Here is a 12,567-nt window from a genome sequence, read left to right as displayed (position 1 = left end):
TTGGGAGAATTCTGCCCCTTGTCTTTGCTTTCTTCCTTCTCCTCGACTCTCCCCTTTCTCTTTTGCTCTTTGTCTATATAAAGCTCAAAGAGGAGTGAGCAATGCCTTCTTTGGCTGTCAGGGGTGAATGTGCTTTATTTCACTTCCTTTATTTTGGACCTGCTATCTGTGATAGAAGGCCAGGGTTTCCACCACTGCTTTTATGCTTAGAAAACCGTTGAAATTCTGAAGATTTAGCATCCTAAATTGAAAAATGATCCTTTAAAATGGTGATCAAAACCTAAACCCCATGATTTTGTTTTGCTTAATGCTGCTCAACCAACTTGCTCCTTGATTCGATAAGTGTTCATGTTGCTGTTTGTCAGTTGTATTTGGCAGATGTAGCAGCTGATGACAGTCTATTCGTGTACAAGTGTATGAAAGTTCTGCAAAGCTGTTGATTCCACAATTTAACCTTATTCTGAATGACACGTATGATTTTTATTGTCTTGAATTTACTGTGCGGTTTTTATTGCCCTTTTACAGCACAGATGGTTTGTGACTTTACTATTTTGGGATGAATTTATTAGTACATGGGTTGACTATGTTCCTTCCTGTACTTAATCATTTTTGTTAAATCTTATATTTGCAGCACTGAAATTTTGCCCATCCTTTTGCATATTAGAGAACAATATCACATCAATAATGGATAAATGAAGGCTTCGGTTATGTTGCCACCCATATAAATCAACAAAATGAAGCAAAACAGATGTTACTTGTCAATTTGGTTGGCAGCAATGTACAATGAGATCAGTAAGCACACTCCTCCAGCAGTTGAATTTTAAGGTTCGAGCATCCTTTCTGTTCTAACTTTAGAAAGAATACAGTGTTTAATTGGAAATCTAGCAAACTGCCTGATACTATAAAATGCAGTTTTGAACCCAGTTATGGTTGTGACTTGCTCCAGGACGAGTCCTTACCTTTGTGCATTTAGGTATCAGTTGGTATTGCAATCCAAGTTATCTCTTCACTCCCTGTTGATATGCATCTGGAAACACGGGCTCAGCACGAAAGCGTAGCCCCACAATTTCAGCTTTGTATTCTATATTGATATGCCTGATAAAATACAAGAAAAATCAATGCTTCCTTTGGCCTGCAGATCTGGAATAATTAGTTGGACATTGTCAAATTGTGTTCCCATTCAACAAAGCAAGAATTTCTAAATAGAATGGCCAACAAAAACCAAAAAAGCTTTGCGGCTAGGGTTTGGGCATGGAGGAGGGGGGAGGGTGAAACAGTGCAGAAGTATCGTGTGTGATATACTAGAAAACCAGATTCCCATTGTGCAAGTTGTTGGGTGGAAAGTTTTAGTTGGGGGTGGAGAGAGCAGGCGGTGATTGGCTCTTGCTACATTCTGTAATTCTAGGCAATGAGCATTGGGAATCTTTGGTTCACTTTAGTTTATTCGTTTTCCTGCACCCCTGCCCCCATGTCTTTTGCTTTTCTGCAGTTTTTCTCTAAAACATGATCACAGTGAGAGAGGTTGAAAGAAACTTTTAAACATTAGTGAGAGAGAATTCTGTTCTCCCTTTTCCTGATCTGCATGTACCATACAACCCATGACCTAGAAGGGAGTCATTTTTGTATGCTGCATGCCATTTTTTTGTTGATACTGGTGGTAAAGAAGTGACTGTAACTCAAGTGAATGCATAGTCTTCTCTACTTTGGGGGAAATGTATAGTCATTGCTTGGTATCTCTCTACAATATTGTTGTTCAGATCAAATCAGAAACTTTGTGCAGCTCAGAACCATGGCATTCTCTGTCAAAGCTTGGATGTTTGTTTCCTACCAAAGTTTGCTTTTCTACCCCAAGCTGTGCCAAATTCTGCATACCAAGATTATGCCATTTCCCATAGGGCTGTTGCTGGGAGTTGTCAGAGAATTGGATGGTGCTTACTGCCTCCTTGTCCAGCTGCAGCAGACCTGAGTGGAAGTCTCAGAACAGGTTGACTGCTTTCAGAAGCAGAAATATCAGGCAGCAATGGCTTACAATAATCACTTGAAAGAAATTAACTTTGATGTGGAGGTTCAATGCTCTGAGCTATGATTGCCATTTTAGTGTTCCAGTACATTCTGCTAGTTCTTAGCTATGGAGATAGTCTGATTTTTGGGAAGTGTAAGGGGACAGTTAATTTTCCCTCCCTTTCAAACAGGAAGATTTTAACATGTGCATACACTGAGTTAATAAATATAATTACATTTCGTGTGATTTACTTGACTTGAGGTTTAGTGCATAATTTCCATATAAAGATTTATATTTTACAACTGAAATATCAAAATATTAAATATTTCTCTGTTTACTTGGATATCCATTTAAAGTGGTTTTACATGTAACATATTTAAATTTTTTTATGGAGATGAACTAGTTTGCCATAATGGTACAGAGCAGGCTTTCATTTTATAGTGCCTGAGTGCATACTTGAACCAGTGCTGTTTTTCTAATCATCAGATGATCCATCCCATATTGATAGAAAACTAGTGGGTTTGGAAGTGACCTGTCATTTGACCCATTGTGCCAGCTCTTTGAAATTAGTCCCAGTCCAGTGCTCCTTCCCCATAGCTCTGCAAGTGTTTCTTTTTCAGGTGTTACCAAATTCACTTTATGAAAGTTACAATTGAATCTGTTGCCAGCACAGCGGCATAGTAGTTAACACTGCTGCCTCACGGCTTCAGGGACCCAGGTTCAATTCCAACCTGTGTGGAGTTTTCATGTTCTCCTCGTATCTGCATGGGTTTCCTCCCACAGACCAAAGATGTGCAGGTTAGGTGAATTGGCCATGCTAAATTGTCCTTTCGTGTCCCAAGGATGTGTAGGTTAGATGGATTAGCTGTGGTAAATGTATGAGGTTAAAGGGATAGGATGGGGGAAGAACGTCTGGATAAGATGCACTATCAGAGTCAGTGCAGACTTGATGGGCCAAATGGCCTTTTTTGCACTGCAAGGATTCTATGATTCTGCGAACACCTTATCGAACAGTACGTTCCCAATCGTCATACTTTGCATCTCTTCTTTGTCATTTAGCTTTTAAATTTGTATCCTTTGCCAACCATCTTGTCAGAAATCGAGGCAAGGAAGCTGCCAGCCCCAAAAATGGCTTTCTGCGCCATACCATTTGGCTCTTGCCGAAAAAAGAATGAAGGAGCAGGTCCCACAACAGACTGCCACGCATGCAACTTTGGTTTTAAAAGATCGGGCTGCCCTGTACAAGAAATGAAAGATAGAACCGAACCGAACCGCACCACACACACACACACACACACACACACACACACACACACACACACAATTATCATCATCATCATCATCATCCCCCCCAAATGCACTCTTCTCTGACATATTCTAATCACCAGGTGCATGCCATGATAGATTTGTCATGATCCACGTATGTGAACCTAATTGGCGGGGGCTGATGCTGCAATTTAAATGCATTCTGATGACATTGGGATTCCCATTACGTCATTGGCAGAGGGAAAACAATTGTTACAAAAAATCATGCTATTGTACAGTGTTTTGGAACCCCCCACCCCACCCACGGAAGTGGAAAATCTCACCGCAATGGCATGGAAGTCTGAATGATTCCCACAAGACGTGGGAATTTACATCTAACCCAGCTAAATGGCTTGGAGAGAAGAAGAATTGAATTAGTACAACAATATTTGGAAGGGGCCTTTATTTCTGCTTCAATAAAAATGTAGGAATTATTTCAGCAATCTAAATAAGTGCTCAGAGTCACAGATTTACACTCCCTAAATGTAGGTTATTTTCAGAGTCCACAGTGTAGCAAAACAGATTTTTTTCAAGTAGATAAATACAGTATTACAGAACAAGAAAGATGGAATGCTTGTCTACACATATTACGCTAGCAAATTTGTGATGCACTGGTCAGGCTGCAGCTGAGAATGCCGTGTTTAGTTTTGGTCACCACAGGAAAAAGATTAAAATTCCTTTGATTTAGGGAGTATAGAAATTGTTCAGATCAGAAACAATAAAGTGCTATTGAAAAAGATTAAATTGCAGTCGAGTGTGATGAACTCAGATGATTACCGGGGCCTTTTGTTCAGAAACAGAAATTTGTGAAAACTAAGTGTAGAGGAATTTTTTTCCAAATACTACTTTATTGGTGGTGGTAGAACAATGAATCAAGATAATTGTGGGTTATTTAAAATACTATTAAATGCTATGTTGGGAGATTTCATGCACTGGAAAGATGAACTTTCTGTCTTCAGATATTTTGTGTGTTCCACCACACAAATGAGCATTTGATTCCCTTATCCAGTTTGTTCAACTAATTTAAGTAGAAGCTTTTAAGACTTTTGTCAATTGTGTGCCTGGCATGTGTAGAAACAAAGCACCAAGTTTGTCTTCAAATCAGTCTACTCAAACAAGCCCCCCATTTTCTTTAGGCAGTGTGTCATAAGACCTGGAGAGAAGACATGTCGGTTTTCTCATGGGAACAACGCTGCCATTTTTTTTTGGTAAGATTCCCAGGCAATGGTTCGTATTATTGGAGCTACAAGAAATACAGCAGATCTATACCATTGATCGTACTAAAGAAATGTTATGACAATGGTAATATTTAGATTCTTTACATTTTAATGATGCCAGGTCACTTTGTCTAATGGCTGTGAATTTGAGAGTTTCTAAAAGCTTTTTGCTGTCCCTGTTGTTGTGTTTTTGCCAATTCCAGTTGTGCCATGGGTTTAATTTATGTTCAGGATGTTCGTGTTGTAAACAATTACATTTGCGACCCTTTGAGTGCATAATATCCATTTTAGTATGACTGTGTACTTCTGAGAAGAATGTGATCCCAGATTATAGTCTGTCTCTTATCTCTTGTCAGTAGCAATGGTACTTCCCAGCTGTTCCTCCCCCCGCCCCCCAACCACACTCCTCCTCACATTCCTCTTTCGGTCGAATGTCAGCAAGCTTTGCATGCTTTAATTGTTTGCAGATGTTGAAATATTTACAGCATTGTCTGCACTCATTATTTAAGGATTTTATAACCCAAAGCTGAAATTGATGAACCTTTTAATTTGTAAGCCTATTTCTTTCTTTTAAAGAATGTGGTGCAGACTTTCGCAATATCATGGGGATCTCACAAACCTTTAAAGATGGGCAGGACCCAAATTGGGAAATCCTGCCTCCGTTTCCAACAGATCATATTTTTGCCGACAGGGGCAAGGGAGCAGAATATGACTCGCATGCAAGAAATCCAAACTCAGCAGGACTATTTGAACATTGAGTTCAACCAGACTCCATTTTTCAATAGCTTGAGCCTTAATCCACAGTGCAGGAGTGGTTATAAAATCTCATGAAAGGCAGGTGTGATTTGTAGAACTGTCAAATTATTTAATCCTTTTTATGTCAGTGAGAGTTGAAACAAAGCTTGTTCAGCAGTTATAAAAGCCGTTTGATAACATGGCACAATAATAGCCCTTGTGGCAAACTCCATGCAGCTGGAAGAGGCAGGGGCTGGCATTAAACTGGCATGGAGAGTATAAGTAGCCATGAGGTGGCTTAATAATTAACAAAATTAACAAGACAAGCCTTTTAAACATCATACGTCACTCAGCAGCCCCTGTGGCCACCATGATCTACATCCACCAGCCATCGGGACACTTTTTCCCAAGGTAGGTGTGTCAAGTCTGGAGATTTCCTGACTTGTACAAGTCAACTTGGAAAAGAAAATGTGGGCCTGTGTTTAATAGTACTTTGTCAATATCTGTTCATTTTCACTTTGAATGTATAACTGTGCATAGTTATTTGGCATTCCAATAACCAACCTTTTTAGCCTGATCCATTTTTTGTATTTCTGCATGTTATGGCCTGATATAAGGAAATATGTTCATATTGTTCAGTTTTTATATAGTTCCATAATGATCGTTCAACATTAAAGCCCCAAAGATCTGTTGGTATAAGGCTACTGACAGTGCAGTGAATGTGTCTGATACCTGGATAGGCCAACCCCTGACCTCAGCCACTAATTTTCATCAGAGCCTTATAACTTTAAATCTGGGGCCTGACATCAAAAGGGATGGACAAATGGACACTGAGGCCCAGAGTGAAAGACCGTGTATATTTTACTGGGGATGAGGGCTCATAGGTAGAGGTGAGTTTGTGACTGAACCCATGGACAGCTGTAGAAATACTAGTGAATGAGTTTTTCCTTGAATCAACAGCTTTTCTTGGTTGACATTATTGAAGTGTATTTACAATCTTGTCACAGAGTTTCTGGGATTTATTATTGTCTGTGATCAAAGTGCTTTTATGTGAGATTAGATCATTTATGTTCTCATACCAGCCCCAAGACGTTTAACATCTTGTGCACACATGACAATCAGATACAGGTGAAGTAGAAAAAAAACACTATTACAATCTAAAATTATTTCAGTTTTGTTTGCAGCAGGCCTGTAGTTTCTTAGATAAATGGCTATCCTGTAAAAGCAGAGAATTTTCAGTTAGCTTCAAGGCTTTAGTAGTTGAATCGTCACGAGGTTGGCTATCGGGTGATCCTGAAGTTAGAACAGGTTGGGAAAAGAATCCTCCTCCCACTTTCAGCTGCATATTGGTTGTCTTGCAGCTGGTTTTATGGCTTATATGGTGTTTCTGATGGTCTCTGTTTCGGAACAGCTTGTACTGTTATTTTGACATGGCACAGGTCCAACATACTTTTCCAAATAAGGTGGTAAACATCCTATGTTTTAGCTTTTCACATCGAGTGTTTCAGGCAGCTACGGTCTCTGTGCTTGGGATGAGGAGCCATCACAATATAACAAAATCCATTTCATATTTGCCTTAACACCCATTGTGCTTCAATGTTTCTCTTGTCCATGGTTTTATGTTGACAATTCATCCTTCGTAAAAGGGAGGTGCAAATTTCACAAGTGGTTGAAATGTCCATATTCTATTAGGTATTTGCTTGAGTTTTACTTTGAGAGCTATCATAAATGGCATCTATGACTTGCCTACCTTATGGCACCTCCCCGTTTATTAGGGGAAGATTGAAAGACTACGGCAAGCCCTTCGCCTATCTCTGCACCCACTTTTCTTGGCAACGTGGGATGTTAGTCATCTGGACCAGGTGACTTAGTTATTTTCAAAAATAGCCAGCCTTCTAGTACATCATGCCGATCAAGTTTCACCCCATCTGTTTTCACTACTACCTCCTCCTTCTAACAATATTTTGTCAACTCTGTTTTAGTAAGGATAAATACAATATACCCTTTGGGCTGTAACTTCTGAGCGCCAAGATGTTGTACTGGGTGGGGAGGGAGGATGGAATCCCCTTTTGGAGTTTTACAGGTAAGGTTTGCATGACAATTGCATAGAAGTGCAAACTTCCCCGGGGGAAATACAATTTTAAAAGGGTTACATCAACAGTTACTCAGAAAAAGAGCTAGAACCTCTTCTGGGTAACTATTGTACAGATCCATACCTGAGGGATTACACCCCCTAGCATGAATTCCCTAACCCATGATATTCCCCCAACGTTGTGGGACTCTTTCCCAGGCTGGCACCACCACCAACTTCCCCCAAATCCTACTTGCTTGTTTTATACACTTAAGTTCCTTGACCGGCCTGGGAGACTTTTCACTGGACATTTAATTTGCCTGGTTTAAGGAAGTTAGTGCTATTTTTAAAAAGGAGGGCGTGGCGTCCGTAAATCTGAGAGTGCTACTCACCAGCAGTGTATTTGGTCTGGTAATCGCTTGAAGAATTTACATCATACACCTTTTTGTTTTGTTTCTTCATATTCTGTCTCCTTTGCTGCCCAAGGAACCCTGGTTCTCCTGCTGGAATATACCTAACTTGCACCTGAACATTACTCATTGTTCCTTTTACCATTTTTCCTGTCAGTCTGGTTCCATTCTATGCTGGCTGGATCCTCTCTGGTTCCGTTGAAGTTAGCCCTCTTCCAGTTTGGAAGTTCTACTATAGATTAATCCTTATTCTTCTTCTCCATGACTAATCTAAACCTTATGATACAATGATCATTCTTAACCAAGCAATTCCCCCACAGACATCCTTGATTGACCCACATCATTCTCCAGCACCAGATCCAGCAATGCCTCCTTCCTACCAGAATGAAGAATTTACTGGTCAAGAAACTTCTGAACAAGCTTAAATAAATTCCTCCCCTTACATTATTCCATTCTATATTTAGTAATAAAAGTCCTCCAGTGTCACCATTAGTTGCACATCTGTGTTTTTTTTGCCCTGGAGGCTTGTTCCTCCTCCTCACTAGTTGAAGTCTTGTGGAACACACCACCCCTCCTGCTTTGGCTTCAGTTTCCAGATAAACACACTACTTTGGCAAGGTGAGCAATTCTTTTAAACTAAACATAACTATTTATAGTTACATAGAAAATGGCCATGCAAATCTTTTAGGAAATGCTGCAGCTTAGAGTAATGCAATCAACATTTTTTTTGGGTCAAACGTTTTATCGCCTCTATATTTGCTCAACTATAAGAATTTCTGATGGTTTAATGCATTGTTCCAGAGTCTTTGACATCCAAATTCCAAATGCTCATGAGATCTTGATATAACATTCATATTAATAATTCATATTAATCAAAGCATGGTAATGACCAAGATTTAAACCGAGCAATTAATTTATATAAACTGGCGAGGTATTCTTCAATGAAAAGCTTGTGTTTAATTTCCCAAAATCAATTGTTCTGCTTTTAAAACTTTGGGTATTATGTATCATATCACTTTTGACCATTATACTGCTGTGGTGATGCAATCCATGTAATGGAGTGATTGATTAACATTTCTTTGAGGCCCCCCTTGGTAGTCTAGGCACTAAAACTCCATGCCCTCTTCAGTACTACTTCCATGTAAAATGAGGACCTCCCTTTTTTATTTTGGGCAGCAGCTGTTTCTGTAGATCTTGTCAAAATTGACAGATTGTCACATGTCTGACACGTTTGTTCCTTCCCCATTTCACTGTATTTCAGTGAGAGATAGTAGCCTCTGCAGTTTCAAATGCACTGGTATTACATCATAATTGGGTCATTTAGTTGTTGTTAGCAATATTGATATAGGCAGAAATTAGGTTTTTGCTGATGAGAATTATTGGCTTTTTGAAGGGAAGGGGTGGGGGGGCAGAATCCTGGTGGTGACATTTGCCAGCATATCCTTGGATTTGCTTCTGTGAGTGAGACTACTGGTGCTTTTTGTGTCTCACTCACATATGCACATCTACACAACTGCACTTGAGAATTGCTGAAGTGCAAGTGTCGCCTGCCCTGCAGCACACCTTATACTATCATTGAGCGGTAAAGGTTAAGGCAGAATTTAATAAAGATGCAAGTTCCCTGAAGTTACCCCTCCATCACTATAATGTATATACAGACAACCCAGATTAAAACAGCATCTTATCGTGAAGGCGCATGTAACCTTGGACTTCAACAATTTAAAACAAAAAGAGAAGTTGTATCCCTATTGTACAAGGACCTTCAAGCATGATCACCTGCCTGAAACAGAACAGAAAATGCTAGAAAATCTCAGCAGGTCTGATACCACATCAAAAAACAGAGCCAATGTTTCACATCAGGATGACTCTTCAATGAAGAGTCATTCAGACTCAAAGTTAGCCATACATGCTGAGATTTTCCAGCATGTTTTGTTTTTGCTTCAGATTCCAGCATCCACAGAAATTTATTAGATCATCTGTCTGCACTGTTCTTACTGTGGCAGTAAAGGTTATGACCACATCAACTTCTATAATGAATTTGAGCAGACACAGGCATCAGCCAATACTGGTCTGCAGTTTCTATCTTGAAATATTTTATTTTGAAGCTTCCTCCCATGGAAACCTAATAATTATCTCTCCTGTCCTGCCTCAGGAAGTGAGTCAGTCTCACTGAAATTGTGTACTGTTTCCTTCCGGCTTGCCATGCACTAATCACTCTTCAGTTGCTTGTACTATACCATCTAATGGCATTCGTTCTTGGAAATGGTGTGAAAATGCATGTGAATGATCCAGTACAGCTACTTGTCTATGAATTGATTTGATTTATTATTGTCACATGTATTAGCATATAGTGAAAAGTATTGTTTCTTGTGCACTATACAGACAAAGCATACCGTTCATAGAGAAGGAAGTGAGTGTGCAGAATGTAGTGTTACAGTCGTAGCTAGGGTGTAGAGAAAGATCAACTTAATGCAAGGTAGATCCATTCAAACGTCTGATGGCAGCAGGGAGTTTGAGTTAGAGTGAAGTTTTAGAAGCATAGAACAAGAGTAAAAGTTAATTAGAAGGTATGCTGAGCGCAGCTTGCAAGAATTTGTCTTGCTCCAGCACCATCTTTTAGTGACTCAGCTACTGGTATAGAACTGATGCTCCACTATACAACTAAAATTGGCTTTCTAAATTACTGACATTTCAGCAAATTACTATTGCAATATTTTTAATGGATGAGAAGACACAAAAAGTAGTGATGGATTCAGCTCTGATGCATCCCATGATTCATTGGCACAAATCCAATACAGCTTACAATGTTGAATTTCCTAATGTTAGAATTTTGAATACCTGAAGCAAATTTCTGTTTAGATTAATAACTGCAGAATAGAACTATTATTTTTATGTAGCTGTTTTACAGTTAAACGTGGCAGTATTATTGCATTTTTAGATTGACAAGTAGGGATGTATGAATCATAGCCACAAAACTGCATCATAGCATTAACATGTAAAGTATAGCGGAGCAGGGTGGGGACCTCAACACCTTCCTGCCATTGAATTCATCATGGTGTTTAATAGCTTTTGATGTATTCTATTATAGTAAATTGTGAAGTAATTGGAATGAGACAAATTCCTCCCCCTCCACTGCTGGATATTGTTTATTGATGATGCATTTTTGTCTTTGAAAATTTCTGCTGCTGTTTTAAACTTTTACATTTCTTCTATCTTCTAAACGAAACTTCTAAATTCCGTTAACTTTTTTTTCCCTCATGGGAGCAAAACAACCGTACGCCATACACTTCTTCAGCATTCTTTTAAAACTAGGTTTGATGCTGTTCTGCAGTTGTGCTCAATGCTGCAAAACTGTAACCTTTGTAACATCTCTCATCACTCTCATCTGGAAGCAGGAAATGCAAACGGTAAATACTAGTGACAGAAATCAACAAGTCAGTCAGTATCAGTTCAGCAAAAAGACATATTCATTCTTCAGCTGCATAATCTTCATTCAAAATTTGGACTAAAGGAGCATTTTATTAATATTGGGGAGCAAAAGGAAAACATGGAAGCAAATTACTGGGCTTTCCAATAACAGGTGCAGACTACTTAAATGAATGTCGGATGATGTAAAAGATCATCAGTGAAGTGGGTACAAAGTGTTGTCATATAATTTTCATATTACTAAGAAGTGGAAACTGCTTCACAGTTCCTCGTGACAGCATTATTGAAATTGGGAAGTTGAGATGTGAGAATCATTTATCATAAAACTTCATTGCCTTAATTTGTAAAGTATTGAATTGCATTTGCAGGACCAAAAAAGACACCTTCCATCTTTAGCTAGATTTAGTTAAATAATAATTCATTTGAGGTTGTGATACATCCAGTTATAATTAGTTTCCCCATCAGCCTTCTATTATCTTCCACTCCCTGACGATGAACAAACTTGAATGTCTGGAATATTGATGGATTAACGTATCTTGGACAACATGATGTTCATCACCAAGGATGTAAACGGTGTAGTTCTGTATATATCACACTGGGCTCCAGTCTTAAAATTAGCTGATGTGAATGCACTAATTTTAAAAATGAAAAACGGAGTTCAGACTTGTATGTCTGTGAATATTTGCTCTGAATTGTTAGAAATGCATCTAAGGTATTGCAACTAATTTGTTTGCTGCATTAGGTTATGTTGAAAAGTCTGTTTTCTTTGGAGTTGCAACAATAAAATAGTGTGCAAAAAAAATTAAGCAGAAGAATAGAGTTTTAGTGTGTGCGATGAATATTTTGGCACGTCTCCTTGATTGCTTGTGATTTTTTTTCAACTTTCTTTCACATTGCATAATGCATTATGCTAATACATCTATAATTGAAACTAAACCACAGCTAAAAACAACATACTTTAGAAATGCCTTATATTCAGCTTCCTCCTTTGTCCAGCTCTGACACTGCCCTTGCATGGTTCCATTCCTACTTATCCAAACATTAACAGCCACTCCCTAATGTTACCCCTCTATTCTCGCAAGGATCATTTCATTTTTTTTGTAAAAGACTTTTCATTGCAGCTTTAACCACAACTTAACTGTACTTGTCCACCAGTTGTTTTAATTATCCAGCCATCAGGGACCCTTTGGAATTCCCTCTCTGAACATGTCTATGGCCCTTTCCTTTATTATCAAAACTTCGGTCCTTAATCAACCCCCACCTGACCTAGTTAAAAAGTCTAGTCACCAGTGTAATGTGGGGCAATATTAAAATTCCATGAGTGCTACTATTGAGTCGAGGCTGTTGTCATCTTGTAGACTAAGACTATTCATGACAATATTTAAACGGATGATATCCATC

The 12,567-nt window shown here is 38.9% G+C and overlaps 1 protein-coding gene across 4 annotated transcripts in view; it reads left to right on the top strand.

The window, feature by feature from the left end:
* Positions 1-12,567, top strand: part of fermt2 (FERM domain containing kindlin 2) — a 116,857-nt gene that overhangs the window by 77,789 nt on the left and 26,501 nt on the right. The window lies entirely within an intron of this gene.

The sequence above is a fragment of the Carcharhinus amblyrhynchos genome, chromosome 14 (assembly GCF_965287045.1).
Source record: "Carcharhinus amblyrhynchos chromosome 14, sCarAmb.v2.hapA, whole genome shotgun sequence".
NCBI lineage: Eukaryota > Metazoa > Chordata > Chondrichthyes > Carcharhiniformes > Carcharhinidae > Carcharhinus > Carcharhinus amblyrhynchos.
The sequence above is the reverse complement of the archived record's forward strand: the minus strand, read 5'-3'. Positions and strand labels throughout refer to the sequence as shown.